The sequence below is a fragment of the Leopardus geoffroyi genome, chromosome B3, assembly GCF_018350155.1.
Source record: "Leopardus geoffroyi isolate Oge1 chromosome B3, O.geoffroyi_Oge1_pat1.0, whole genome shotgun sequence".
Classification (NCBI taxonomy): domain Eukaryota; kingdom Metazoa; phylum Chordata; class Mammalia; order Carnivora; family Felidae; genus Leopardus; species Leopardus geoffroyi.
In genome coordinates this window covers 20038056-20053161 of record NC_059337.1, presented here as the reverse complement: position 1 = coordinate 20053161, position 15106 = coordinate 20038056, and the positions used below count along the sequence as shown (strand labels likewise).

The following is a 15106-nucleotide window of genomic DNA, read 5'->3' as shown; positions in this document are numbered from 1 at the left end:
AAGAACTGGTATTTAAAAAATATCTCATCCATTCATGCACAGTATTTATCCTGTTATTTAGATCTTCTTTGATTTCTTTCATCAAAATTTTTTAGATTTCTTCATATAAATAATTTACATATTTTGTTAAACTTATTCCTAAGCATTACAATTTTTGGTGCCCATTTAAATGGCGTGTGTTTTTAATTTCAAGGTCTAATTATTCACAGATGGCCAACAGGTACATGAAAAGGTGCTCAATATCTGTAATCATCAGGGAAATGCAAATCAAAATGACAATGAAATATCACACCAAATGGCTATTATCAAAAAGACTAGAAATAACAAGTGTTGGTGAGGATGTAGAGAAAAGGAAACCCTCATGCATTGTTGGTGGGAATGTAAATGCTATATTTACATATGGAAAATAGTATGGCGATTCCTCAAAAAATTAAAAAATAGAAACATCATATGACCCAGCAATTCCACTTCTGGTTATTTAGCCAAAGAAAACAAAAACACTAACTCAAAAAGATCTATGGGCCACCCTCCCCCATGTTAGCTGCAGTATTATTTACAATAGCCAACATATGCAAGCAACTTAACATTCCTTGATGATTGAGTGGATAAAGAAAATCACACACACACACACACACACACACACACACACACACACATTATGCAGCCATAAAAAAGAATGAAACATTGTCATTTGCAACAACATGGATGGATTTTTTTTTCCAATTCAGCATTTTTAATCAGTCAACAGCTTGCTAGTAACAAGGGATGGTTTCCATTGCGGTAGGTCCTGTGCAATGGGAATGTGGTCACCAGTAACTTCTGTCTTATCCAGAGCTGCAGTAGGAAGTGGCTTATTGATTTTTGCTTTAGCCATATTGTAACCCCAGAATCAAAATATTTTTGCCTTTTATGTTATCATTTCCTTAAGAAATTTTAACCTCCAAGGTTTTGTCCTAGATGAGTATACCTTGCTTTTAATTTTGCTTCTTCAGCTTTCTCTGGACTAGTTACTTTATCTTCCATTTCCTTCTGCTCCTCTGTGGAGGCTCTCTCAGAGACTTCTGTGGACACATGGCTCCCTCTTACCCGCTTTTCCATCTCTGCCAACATGGATGGATTTTGAGGCCTTTATGCCATATGAGATAAGTCAGGCAGATAAAGACAAGTACTCTATGATGTCACTTGTATGTGGAATCTAAAACAAAAGCAAACCAAAAAAACAAAAAACAAAAAACCAAAACACCTAAATGCAAACTACTAGATGCAGAGAATAGATTGGTGGTTGCCAGGGGTCAGTGGTGTCGGGTGAGCAAAATGGGTGAAAATAGTCAAAAGATACAAACTCCCAGTTATAAGGCATAGGGATATAATGTACAGCATGGTGACTATAGTTAATAATACTATATTGTATACTTGAAAGTTGCTAGCAGAGTAGATCTTAAAAGTTCTCATCAAAAGAAAAAAATTCTATGTGTGATAATGGATGTTAATTAAACTTATTGTGGTGACCATTTTGCAACATATACAAATATTGAATTATTATATGACACTGGAAATGAGCATAATGCTATATGTCAATTATATCTCAATTAAAATAAATTCCAATTCTTTTTTTAAATTTAACTTTATTGGCTTTTCAGAAGATGGCAGCATAGGAGGACTCTGGGCTCACCACGCTTCCTGCTGATCACTTGGATTCCACCTACGCCTGCCTAACTAACCCAGAAAACCACCAGAAGACTAGCAGAACGGAGTCTCTGGAGCCAAGTGCAGACAAGAGGCCCACGGAAGAGGGTAGGAAGGGTGGAGAGGTGGTGTGTGCTGCATGGACTGGCGGTGGGGAGCCAGGGCGGAGGGGCGGCCTGCCGGCCAAGCAGAGCCCCCCAGTCTGGCTGGCAAAAGTGGAGGGGCCGGACGGAGTGTGTTCTGACAGCAAGCGGGACTTAGCATCTTGGAGGTCATAAGTTAATACCTCTGCTCGGAAAGCAGGAAGGCTGGAGGACAAAGGGAGGGAGAGTTGCTGAGCCCGGGGACGACAGAGCTCAGTTTGGCGGGGAACAAAGGCGCTCGCCAGCGCCATCTCCCTCGCCCATCCCCCAGCCAAAATCCCAAAGGGAACCAGTTCCTGCCAGGGAACTTGCTTGCTCTGTGCAAACACTCAACGCTGTGCTTCTGCGGAGCCACCCCTCCGGCAGCAGGTCTGACTCCCTAGCGCTGCCACAGGGCCCCTCCTGAAGTGGATCACCTAAGGAGAAGTGAGCTAAGCCTGCCCCTCCTGCCCCCTGTGTACCTTGCCTACCCACCCCAGCTAATACGCCAGATCCCCAGCACCACAAGCCTGGCAGTGTGCAAGTAGCCCAGACGGGCCACACCACCCCACAGTGAATCCCGCCCCTAGGAGAGGGGAAGAGAAGGCACACACCAGTCTGACTGTGGCCCCAGCGGTGGGCTGGGGGCAGACATCAGGTCTGACTGCGGCCCCGCCCACCAGCTCCAGTTATACACCACAGCACAGGGGAAGTGCCCTGCAGGACCACACCACTCCAGGGACTATCCAAAATGACCAAACAGAAGAATTCCCCTCAAAAGAATCTCCAGGAAATAACAACAGCTAATGAACTGATCAAAAAGGATTTAAATAATATAACAGAAAGTGAATTTAGAATAATAGTCATAAAATTAATCGCTGGGCTTGAAAACAGTATAGAGGACAGCAGAGAATCTCTTGCTACAGAGATCAAGGGGCTAAGGAACAGTCAGGAGGAGCTGAAAAACATTTTAAACGAGATACAAAATAAAATGGAAACGATCACGGCTCGGATTGAAGAGGCAGAGGAGAGAATAGGTGAACTAGAAGATAAAATTATGGAAAAAGAAGAAGCTGAGAAAAATATAAAAAAAATCCAGGAGTATGAGGGGAAAATTAGAGAACTAAGTGATACACTAAAAAGAAATAATATACGCATAATTGGTATCCCAGAGGAGGAAGAGAGAGGGAAAGGTGCTGAAGGGGTACTTGAAGAAATAATAGCTGAGAACTTCCCTGAACTGGGGAAGGAAAAAGGCATTGAAATCCAAGAGGCACAGAGAACTCCCTTCAGATGTAACTTGAATCGATCCTCTGCACGACATATAATAGTGAAACTGGCAAAATACTAGGATAAAGAGAAAATTCTGAAAGCAGCAAGGGATAAATGTGTCCTAACATATAAAGGGAGACCTATAAGACTCGTGACCGATCTCTCTTTTGAAACTTGGCAGGCCAGAAAGGAATGGCAGGAGATCTTCAATGTGATGAACAGAAAAAATATGCAGCCAAGAATCCTTTATCCAGCAAGTCTGTCATTTAGAATAGAAGGAGAGTTAAAGGTCTTCCCAAACAAACAAAAACTGAAGGAATTCATCACCACTAAACCAGCCCTACAAGAGATCCTAAGGGGGATCCTGTGAGACAAAGTACCAGAGACATCGCTACAAGCATAAAACATACAGACATCACAATGACTCTAAACCCGTATCTTTCTATAGTAACACTGAATGTAAACGGACTAAATGCGCCAACCAAAAGACATAGGGTATCAGAATGGATAAAAAAACAAGATCCATCTATTTGCTGTCTACAAGAGACTCATTTTAGACCTGAGGACACATTCAGATTGAGGGGATGGAGAACTATTTATCATGCTACTGGAAGCCAAAAGAAAGCTGGAGTAGCCATACTTATATCAGACAAACTAGACTTTAAATTAAAGGCTGTAACAAGAGATGAAGAAGGGCATTATATAATAATCACAGGGTCTATCCATCAGGAAGAGCTAACAATTATAAATGTCTATGTTTATGAGAAATGTTGGTCTGTAATTTTTTTTTGAAATTTATTGTGAAATTGGTTTCCATACAACACCCAGTGCTCATCCCAAAAAGCCCTCCTCAATACCCATCACCCACCCTCCCCTCCCTCCCACCCCCATCAGCCCTCCGTTTGTTCATGTAATTTTATATGCTTATAAAGTCTTTGTCTAGTTTTGGTATTAGTGTTATGCTGGCTTTACACAAGGAGTTAGGAAGTGTTCTCTTTGCTTTGATTTTCTGGAATAGACTGTAGATTATCGGTATTACATCTTATGCAAACGATTAATAGAATTCACACACGAAACCATCTGAGTTAGATGTTTTCTGTTGTGAAGATTATTAATTAAGAATTCAACTTCTTTAAAAGATGTAGGTATATTCAGTTATCTATTTCTCCTTGTATGAGTTTTGGTAGATTGTGTCTTTAAGGAATTGATCCATTTCATCTAAGTTGTCAAATATGTGAGCATAAATCTGTTCATAATATTCCTCTTTTATTCAAGAATAATTAAAATACAATGCTATATTAGTTTCAGGTGTACAATATAATGATTCAAATATTCAGAAATTTTCATTTCATTCTGAATCCTTTGATGAACAAAAGTTTGACATTTGATGTAGTCCCATTTGTCTATTTTTGTTTTGGCTGCCTGTACTTTTGTTGTCATATCCAAGAAATCATTGCAAAACCCAGTGTCATGAAGTTTTCCCTATGTTTTCTTCTAGAAATTTTATAGTTTTAGGTCTTTAATCCATTTAAAGTTAACTTTTGTAGATGGTGTAATAATGTGATTTGTATATATATTTATTTGGTTTCCATCCCTTATCCTGATCTTAGCTACTAAGATCCTTGGAATTTCCCAAGTGGTAAGAGTGATAAAGGTGAAAGATTCACTTTTGTTTTTTTATAAAAAGCCCCTTGGAACCACACCCTGAGCTTCTGTTAATGAGATGACTTTTAGAAACCCCACAGGAATGGGAAGGGTGATGTTTTCCAGGGGAACCAACCATGTAATTAGATAGAAATGTCAGCCCTACCTCCTGACCTCCAAGGAAGGGAAGGGGGCTAGAGATCAATGTAATCAACAATGGGCAAATGACTTAATCAATCATGCCTATGTAACAAAGCTTCCATAAAAAAGTCTAACTGAAGGGGTTTGGAGAGCTTCCAGTTTGGTGAGCACATGGAGTTACTAGAAGAGTAGTGTGCCTGGAGAGAGCATTGAAGCTCCACAACCCTTTCCACATACTCATCCTATGCTTCTATTCTATCTGGCTGTTTCTGAGTTATATCCTTTATAATAAAATGGTAAATGTAAGTAAGTGGTTTCTTGAGTTCTGTGAGCCACTCTAGTTTGTGGGAGGGGAGGGGAAACTCCAATTGTAGCCAATTAGTCAGAAGTATAGGTGACAACTTGGGAGCTGTGACTGGCATATGAGTTGTGAGACTGAGCCCTTAGTTTATGGGGTCTGTGCTAACTACAGGAAGGTTAGTGTGAGAACTGAGTTAACTTGTAGGACACCAATCAATCAGCATCTACCAAGAACTAGAGAATTGGCTGGTGTAGACAAATCAATACATTGGGTGGCCAGAAGTGTGTGGGAGACAGAGTGGTTGAGAAAAAAAAAAAGGAGTGTTTTAATGGTATAAGATAAAATTCCATTCTGTTGCATGTGGATATCCAGTTTTCCAACACCATTTGTTGAAGATATTATGCTTTCTCCATCAAGTCATCTCAGCACTCTTGTTGAAGATCTTGTCGACCATATTTGTAAAGGTATTTTTCTGGGGTTTCTATTCTATTTTAGTGGTCTATTTGTCTGCCTTCATGCAAATACCACACGGTTTTGATTACAATATCTTTGTACTATATTTGGAAATCAGGAAGTATGACTCCTCCAACTTCATTCCTCTTTTTCAAAATCGTTTTGGCTATTTAAGGTCCCTCAAGATTCCATATGAATTTTAAGACAAAAATGTCTATTTCTGACTAAAAAATGTCATAGGAATTTTGATGGAGATTGCATTAAATCTGTAGATCATTTTGTATGGTGTGGACATCTTAACAATATTAAGTCTTCCAATCCATGAACATAGGATGCCTTTCTATTTATGTCCATTCCATTGTGTGTCTAAGATATTTTTAATGTTTATTCATTTATTTTGAGAGAGAGGGAGAATAAGCGACCAAGTATGAGTGGGGGAGGGGCAGAGAGAGAGAAGGAGAGAGAGAATCCCAAGTCGACTCTGCACTGTTAGTGAGGAGCCAGATGCAGGACTCAAACTCATGAACCGTGAGATCATGACCTAAGCCGAAACCAAGACTTGGACACCTAACTGACTGAGCCATGCAGGTGCCCCTGTGTTAATTTTTATTAAATGTTTAGTGGAATTCTTCAGTGAATTTACCCAGTCAAGGGCTTTTTCTTTGTTGTGAAGTTTTTGGTTACTGATTTAACTCTTGACTATATACTTTTCAAATTTCCTATTTTTTCATGATTCATTCTTTGTCAGTTGTGTGATTTTAGGAATTTACCCATTTCTTCTAGGTTATCCAATTTGTTGGCATAGATTTTTCATAGTATTCTCTTATAATCCATTTAATTTCTGTGACATCAGTTGTAATGTCTCTTCTTTCATTTCTGATTTAAGTTTTTTAGTATTTTTTTCCTTAGTTAATCTAGTTAAGGGTTTGTCAATTTTGCTGATAAAAAGAATAACTCTTAGTTTCATTGATTTTTTTGCTATTGCTTTTCTATTCTCTCTTTTGTTTATCTCCATTCTGATTTTTCCTACTGCTACCTTTGAGCTTACTTTGTCCTTTTATAGTTTCTTTGGGTGTGAAGTTAGGTTATTTATCTGAGATCTTTCTTCTTTTTTAATATAGACATTTTAGCTATCCATTTCCTTGTTTGTGTTGCTTTTGCTGCATCCCCTAAGTTTTGGTATATTGTATTTTCATTTTCATTTGTCTCAAGATATTTTCTTTTTCTTTTTTGAAAAGATGTTCCTTTATTTATTTTGACAGAGGAGAGAGAGAAAGAGAGAAAGGGATTGGGGGAGTGTTGGGGGAGAGGGAGAGAGAATTCCCAAGCAGGCTCCATGCTCAGCATGGAGATTGATACAGGGCTTGCTCTCAGGACAGTAAGATCATGGCCTGAGCCGAAATCAAGAGTTGGACATTTAACTAACTGAGTCACCTAGGCACCCCATCATTTGTGTCAAGATATTTTCTAATTTCCCTTGTGACTTTGACTCACTAGTTGTTGAAGACTGTGCTATTTAACTTCCACATATTTGTGGATTTTCCAGTCTTTCCTGTGCTATTTGTTTCTAATTCCATTCCATTGTGATTGGAAAAGATACCTGATATAATTTCAATCTTCTTGAATTTGTTAAGACTAGTTTTGAGGCCTAACTTCATATTAGTATACCCATCCCTGCTCTCTTTTAGTTATCATTCCTCATATATTTTGATGCTTTCTTTTTGGGTACATTTACATTAAGAATTGTTAGGTCTTTTGGAGAATTGATCCCTTTATCATTATGACCCCTTTTATCGCTGAAAATTTTCCTTGATTTCTAACCTGCTTTGTGTGAAATTAATGTGGCTACTCCAACTTAGTGTTAGCATGGTATGTTTTTCTACATTCATTTAAATTTTTTTTATTATGGTAAAATATACATAACATAAAATTTACCTTTAACCATTTTAAATGTACAATTCAATGGTATTGAATACATTCACAATGTACAACTATCACCACTGTTTCCAGAAGTATTTCATCATGGAAACATTGATCACAGAAACTATACTCATTAAACAATAACACCTCATTATTCCCTCCCATCAACCTGTAATAATCTTTATTATACTTTCTGTCTTTGTGAATTTGCCTATTCTAGGTATCTCAATCTTATGGATTCAATTTTTATGTTCCCTCAAAATTTACATTAAACCTTACCTCCCAGTGTGATGGTATTAGGAGGTGGAGACTTTGAGATGAGCCCACATGAATGAGATTAACGCCCTTTATAAGAATCATGAGAGAGCTTTCTTCTGCTCTGCTCTCTCTCACATGAAGATACAATGCGAAGTCAGCAGTCTGCAACCTGGAAGATGGCTCTTACCAGAAACTGACCTTGCTGGCACCCTGATCTCAGACTTTCCAGCCTTCAAAATTATGAAAAATGCATTTCTGTTGTTTACAAGCCACCTAGATTATGGTATTTTGTTATAGCAGTCATACCTAACTAAAACACTTATGTAAGCAAAATCATACAATATTTGTCTTCTGTCTGACTTATGTCACTTTGGGAGTTTTCCATGTTGTGCCATGTATCAGAATTCCATTCCTTTTTAAGGATTAATAATATTTAATTATATGTATATATCACATTCTAAAAAATCCATTCATCTGTTGATAGATGTTTGGGTTGTTTCTATCTTTTGTCTATTGTGAATAATGCTATGAATATTCGTATACAAATATCTGTTTGAATCTTGCTTTCAATTCTTTTAGGTATATACCTAGAAGTGGAATTGCTGGATCAAATGATAATTGTGCTTAATTTTTTGAGGAACTCCATACTGTTTTCCACAGTGGCAGCACCACTGAACATGCCTACCAGCCATGTACAAGGGTTCTAATGTCTCCACACATTTTCCTGTTTTTTTTTTTTTTAATAATAGCCATTCTAATATGTGTGAAATCGTATCTTATTGTGGTTTTGATTTACATTCCTTTAGTGACCAGTGATTTGAGCATCTTTTTATGTTCTGGTAGGCTATTTGTATATCATCTTTGGAGAAATATCTATTCAAATCCTTTGCCCACTTTTAAATTGGATCGTTTGTTGTTGAGTTTTAAAAGTTTTCCATATATTCTGGATATTATTGTCTTATCAGATATGTGATTTGCAGATATTTTCTCCCAGTCTGAGTGTTGTCTTTCAAGACTTCTGATAGCATCATTTGATGCACAATTTTTTTTTTTATTTATCTATTTTGAGAGAGACAGAGACATGCAAATGGGGGAGTGGCAGAGAAAGAGAGACAGAGAATCCCAAGCAGGCTCTGTGCTAATAGCAGGGCTTGAACCAATGAAACTGTGAGATCATGACCTGAGCCAAAACCAAGAATTGTACGCTTAACTAACTGAGCCACTCGGGGACCCCAATGCACAAGTTTTATATTTTGATGTAGTCTATTCATTTTTGTTGTTGTTGCTTATGGCTTCGGTGCCATACCAAGAAATCTTTTGTCAATTCAATTTCCTGAAACTTTTCTCCTGTTTTCTTCTAAGAGTTTATGGCAATGGTTCAACTTCATTGTTTTGTGTGTGCATTAACTGTGGATTAACAATATTTCAGCACCATTTGTTGATCCATCCCTTTTCTTTTAATCCATCTGTATCTTTATATTTGAAGTGATTTTCTTATAGACAACATATAGCTGAGTCTTTTTTTTTACCTACTCTGATACTCTCTTTTAATTGTTATATTTAGATCATTCACATTTAAAGTGATTATCATTACAGTTGGATTCATATCCACCATACTTATAACTGCTTTCTATTCATTGCCTTTGTTCTTTGTTTTTCATTTTGTTTTGTTTTGTGTGTGTGTGTGTGTGCATGTGTGTGTTTTGTATTCACATTTTCTGTCTTCTCTGGTTTAATCAAACATTTTATAAATTCCATTCTCTTTCCTCCCTTAGCATATCAATTATACTTTAAAAACATTTTTCAATGGCTATTCTAGAGTTCACCATACATATTTACTATTAGTCTAAGTCCACTTTCAGTTAGCACTGTACTTCTTCATGGGTAGTGCAGGTACCTTATAACAGAGTCTTTCCAACTCCTCCCTCCCATTCCTTACAACATTCTGTCATTCATTTCACTTATACATAAACTCTAATCATCTAATATATTATTGATATATATTATTATATTATTAAATATATGTTATATATTTCATCTATTCAACAAATATATTGTTGATTATATTATTATATAATTATTGTATAATGCATATTATTATTTTGTACAAACTTATCTCTGAGCTAAATTAACAATAAGAAAAATAAAAAATTTTCTTTTACTCTCATTTATTAATTCTCTAATGCCTTTCTTTTCTTTATATAGATCCAGGTTTCTGGACTATATTAATTTCCTTGTCTCCAAAGATCTTTTTAAAAACATTTCTTGCAAAGCATGTTTCCTGGCAACAAAATTCCTCTTTTTCTTTTCTTTTCTTTCTTTCTTTTTTCTTTTTTTGGTGTGGTCTTTATTTCTACTTTACTTTTGAAGGGTAATGTCACTTGATACAAAATCCTAGATTGTTTTCTTTCTATTTAAATATTTCACTCCATTTTTTCCTCATTTACATGGTTTCTGAGAAGTTTGATGTAATTCTTATCTTTGCTCCTTTATAGGTAAGGTTTGTTTTCCCTCTTTGTTTCTTGTAATTTTCCTTGTTCTGTCTAGTGATATAATACAGCCTCTCTAAGAAAAGATTATTCCAATGCCATTTGATAAGCTGTTCTAAAGAAGAAAGGAGTAAAGAAAACTTACTAATTTATTTGCCTCAGCTAATGCATTTTGGCATCTAAAACCTGATTCAGATGGCCCTCGCACACACAAGCGCACTCACAAAGCACCCTATTTTTAAATCTTACATACATGGATTTAGCTGAAAATATCCGGTGTAAGTGTGCCTGACTGGCTCAGTTGGAAGAGCATGTGACTCTTGATCTCAGGGCAGTGAGTGTGAGCCCCCCATTGGGTGTAGAGATTACTAAAAAATAATAATAATAATAAACTTGAAAAAATCCCAATATATACTTAAACAAAGTGTATCACAATAAACATACAACATGGCTAAGCAAGGCTGAATTTAAGAATAGAAAGAATCCTTTGACTTAGAAACTCCATTCATTACTAGTAAAGAATAGAAGTCTTATGATCTCTTGATCAATTCTATGAAGTCATTTGAAATAAATTCAATTTGCATTACTGTAAAGACTTTCAAACCTTAGTATAGCAGAATGATTTAGTATTTTAATAAGTAGTACTAGGGTGTGTTTAATGATGGAATGGTCTCTCTGTTTTTGACAACACTTTGATTAGAAGGCAAAGCCCTGAAAGAGTGCTTTGTTCTGGAATGACCAACGAGGAAAGAGTGACAATGCTTGGCATGAAAAGGAAACAGAACTTCAGGGAAGGGGAAAAAAGATGGGAGGGAAGCAGAAGAGGGTTGTGTGGTTGAGCAAACTTGGTAGAAGCCTAAGACTCTTGGAGAAATTTGCAAACGAGCGATTCCGAACTGGTGAGTTGACCAAAGGACTTTATGAACAGATATGTCTAATGTCCAATTTATAGTTGGTGCTGCAGCAGGAAAGTTTCACCTCTCACTCCAACCCTATACAAAGCTCTTCTTTGTGTGAGTCGCTTTGAAGAAACCCAAAGAAAAAGAGAGGTTGAGTTGCTCATCTGGCTGATAAATCACAGAGCAGAATATGGTGAGAGTTGTAGGATATATGGGATTGCGAGAGTTCAGCCAGAGCAGAGAATCAGGCTGGCCCTCTGGAGCCCACAGAAATCTTGGAAAGGGTGTTAGGTTTCCTTTCAGGTGTGCAGTGGGGATTCAAGTCAACTTTTTGGTAAATATCCAAAGACAGAATGACTTCAACTGAAATCTGCATTATGTTAAGAATATACATGATCTAGGGGCGCCTGGGTGGCGCAGTCGGTTAAGCGTCCGACTTCAGCCAGGTCACGATCTCGCGGTCCGTGAGTTCGAGCCCCGCGTCGGGCTCTGGGCTGATGGCTCAGAGCCTGGAGCCTGTTTCTGATTCTGTGTCTCCCTCTCTGCCCCTCCCCCGTTCATGCTCTGTCTCTCTCTGTCCCAAAAATAAATAAACGTTGAAAAAAAAAATTAAAAAAAAAAAGAATATACATGATCTATTTGTGATTCTTACCATGTTAAGATACACAAACACATGCAAATTTAGTGTACAGATTTCAAAAGCACTAAAGATTAGAGTTTTACCATGAGAATCTACAAGAGGGAAATAGGGGTAAATGTTTTTTATAATCTTTAATAGGGAGAACCTTCTACGGATGACACCAGATTAAAGAAGCTAAGTAGGAAAACACTGATAAATCTCAGAACATAAAAATTCAGTTCCTTTGCAGAGAAAAAGAAAAGTACAATAAACCTACAAAAGATAAACTTGGACAAAATATTTCTGATATATATGAGCAATGGTTAAATGTTCACAGTAAAAAAAAGAACTGTTATAAGTCTGAAAGAAGAGAATAAATGACCCAATAGAAAAAAATAGGTAAGCTTCTTACAGGAAAAGAAATACAAAAAGCAAATATAAACATGAAAAGATGCATACCCTCATTCTTAGGTAAGAGATGAAAAATAGAAATAATAAGAGTTGACTATAAGATTTTAAAAATTCATTATACCCAGTGTTGGTGAGAATGCAGGGAAACACTCAGTCTCATGTATTATTCACTGGAAAATATATCAGAATAATCTTTTTGGAGACAATTTTGCATTATCTCTTGGCAATTTATGGTACCCATAAGAGCACGTAGAAGTATATGATGGTTTGAGTGTATGCAGGCAGGACAGGGTGCTATTATGCACTCAGGCTCTGGAACCAAACTGCCAAGGTTCAGATAACAATCTGACCTCAGATTGTACTGCCTCTGAAAATTAATGTTCATGGTGTCTGTGTGCATGTGTGTGCATGTGTGTGTGTGTGTGTATGTGTATGTGTATGTATATGTGTGTGTATTTGACCCAACAGTTATCCACTGGGCTCTTGGATGAATAAGTAGGTATGGCTCCTACTTAATCTGGAGTAAAGTCCTTGAAAGTGTCCACATGTGAAGTGCCTATGTCTCATCAGACTTTCATGCTTCTGAAAGTCCACTTTTCTAATAATTTTTAATTCATTAATTTTTTGAATCAGTAATATATTATATGGCTCAAAACTAAAAAGGTATGAATGAGTATAGAATGAAAAGTCTTTTCCCCATCCATGTCTCTGGACACATAGATCCTTCCCATGAGGTAGCCACACGAACAGTTATTTATCCCTCTAAATATATTTTGTGTATATAGAAATATATATATATATATATATATATATATATATATATATAATTTTATCTCTGTTTTTAAAGAAAAAAATGTCAACATACTGGATATACTGTTCTGCACTTTCATCCAGACTCTTTTATGCACACATAGCATACATTCACCACTCCCTGCTTCTTAACAGAGCTCTAGCTTTGTGCAGTTTTCCCCCAAACCTCCACCTACAGAACTCTCATGTACCTTAGGGCAAGTGGATTCCAACCCCAATCTTGGGATATGGTTGGTCAAGGAGTGACCCACTCTCCTTGCCCTAGATCAGTCCACAAATTGGCATCAGATCCAATTCAGGCTAGTGAGCGAGCTGAAAAATTTGTTCGGCAATCCAGAAAAGATCTTTTTCTTTTGACAGTGCTATGGAAAGGACTCTTTCTCACTTCCTCTGGATACTGCTGTCTAGGAAGTGAAGATGAGGCAAACACTTTAGGCATGGCACTGGAGGAACAGGAGTGCCTGGATTTTATTTTAATATGAAATTTATTGTCAAATTGATTTCCATACAACACCCAGTGCTCATCCCAACAGGTGCCCTCCTCAATACCCATCACCCACTCTCCCCTCCCTCCCACCGCCCATCAACCCTCAGTTTGTTCTCAGTTTTTAAGAGTCTCTTATGCTTTGGCTTCTTCCCTCTCTAACCTCTTTTTTTTTTCTTCCCCTCCCCCATGGTCTTCTGTTAAGTTTCTCAGGATCCACATAAGAGTGAAAACATATGGTATCTGTCTCTCTCTGTATGACTAACTTCACTTAGCATAACACTCTCCAGTACCATCCACGTGGCTACAAATGGCCATATTTCATTCTTTCTCATTGCCATGTAGTATTCCATTGTGTATATAAACCACAATTTCTTTATCCATTTGTCAATTGATGGACATTTAGGTGCTTTCCATAATTTGGCTATTGCTGAAAGTGCTGCTATAAACATTGGGGTACAAGTGCCCCTATGCATCAGCACTCCTGTATCCCTTGGGTAAATTCCTAGCAGTGCTATTGCTGGGTCATAGGGTAGATCTATTTTTAATTTTTTGAGGAACCTCCACACTGTTTTCCAGAATGGCTGCACCAGTTTGCATTCCCAACAGTGCAAGAGGGTTCCCATTTCTCCACATCCTCACCAGCATCTATAGTCTCCTGATTTGTTCATTTTAGCCACTCTGACTGGCATGAGGTGGTATCTGAGTGTGGTTTTGATTTGTATTTCCCTGATGAGGAGTGATGTTGAGCATCTTTTCATGTGTCTGTTGGCCATCTGGATGTCTTCCTTAGAGAAGTGTCTATTCATGTTTTCTGCCCATTTCTTCATTGGATTATTTGTTTTTCAGGTGTGGACTTTGATGAGCTCTTTATAGGTTTTGGATACTAGCGCTTTGTCCAATATGTCATTTGCAAATATCTTTTCCCATTCCGTTGGTTGCCTTTTAGTTTTGTTGATTGTTCCCTTTGCAGTGAAGAAGCTTTTTATCTTGATGAGGTCCCAATAGTTCATTTTTGCTTTTAATTCCCTTGCCTTTGGAGATGTGTCAAGTAAGAAATTGCTGCGGCTGAGGTCAGAGAGGTTTTTTTCCTGCTTTCTCCTCTGGGGTTTTGATGGTTTCCTGTCTCACATTCAGATCCTTCATCCATTTTGAGTTTGTTTTTGTGAATGGTGTGAGAAAGTGGTCTAGTTTCATCCTTCTGCATGTTGCTGTCCAGTTCTCCCAGCACCATTTGTTAAAGAGACTGTCTTTTTTTCCATTGGATATTCTTTCCTGCTTTGTCAAAGATTAGCTGGCCATACTTTTGTGGGTCCACTTCTGGAGTCTCTATTCTATTCCATTGGTCTATGTGTCTGTTTTTGTGCCAATACCATGCTGTCTTGATGATTACAGCATTGTAGTAGAGGCTGAAGTATGGGATTGTGATGCCTCCTGCTTTGGTCTTCTTCAAAATTACTTTGGCTATTAGGGGTCTTTTGTGGTTCCATACAAATTTTAGGATTGCTTGTTCTAGTTTCGAGAAGAATGCTGGTGCAATTTTGATTGGGATTGCATTGAATGTGTAGATAGCTTTGGGTAGTATTGACATTTTGAC

The 15106-nt window shown here is 37.5% G+C and overlaps 1 protein-coding gene and 1 pseudogene across 15 annotated transcripts in view; both read right to left on the bottom strand.

Annotated features, from left to right (window-relative positions):
- The window catches only part of TJP1 (tight junction protein 1), a 373407-nt gene that overhangs the window by 308977 nt on the left and 49324 nt on the right, over nucleotides 1-15106 (bottom strand). The gene's annotated exons all lie outside the window — the stretch shown is intronic.
- On the bottom strand, nucleotides 545-1118 carry LOC123582586 (annotated as a pseudogene).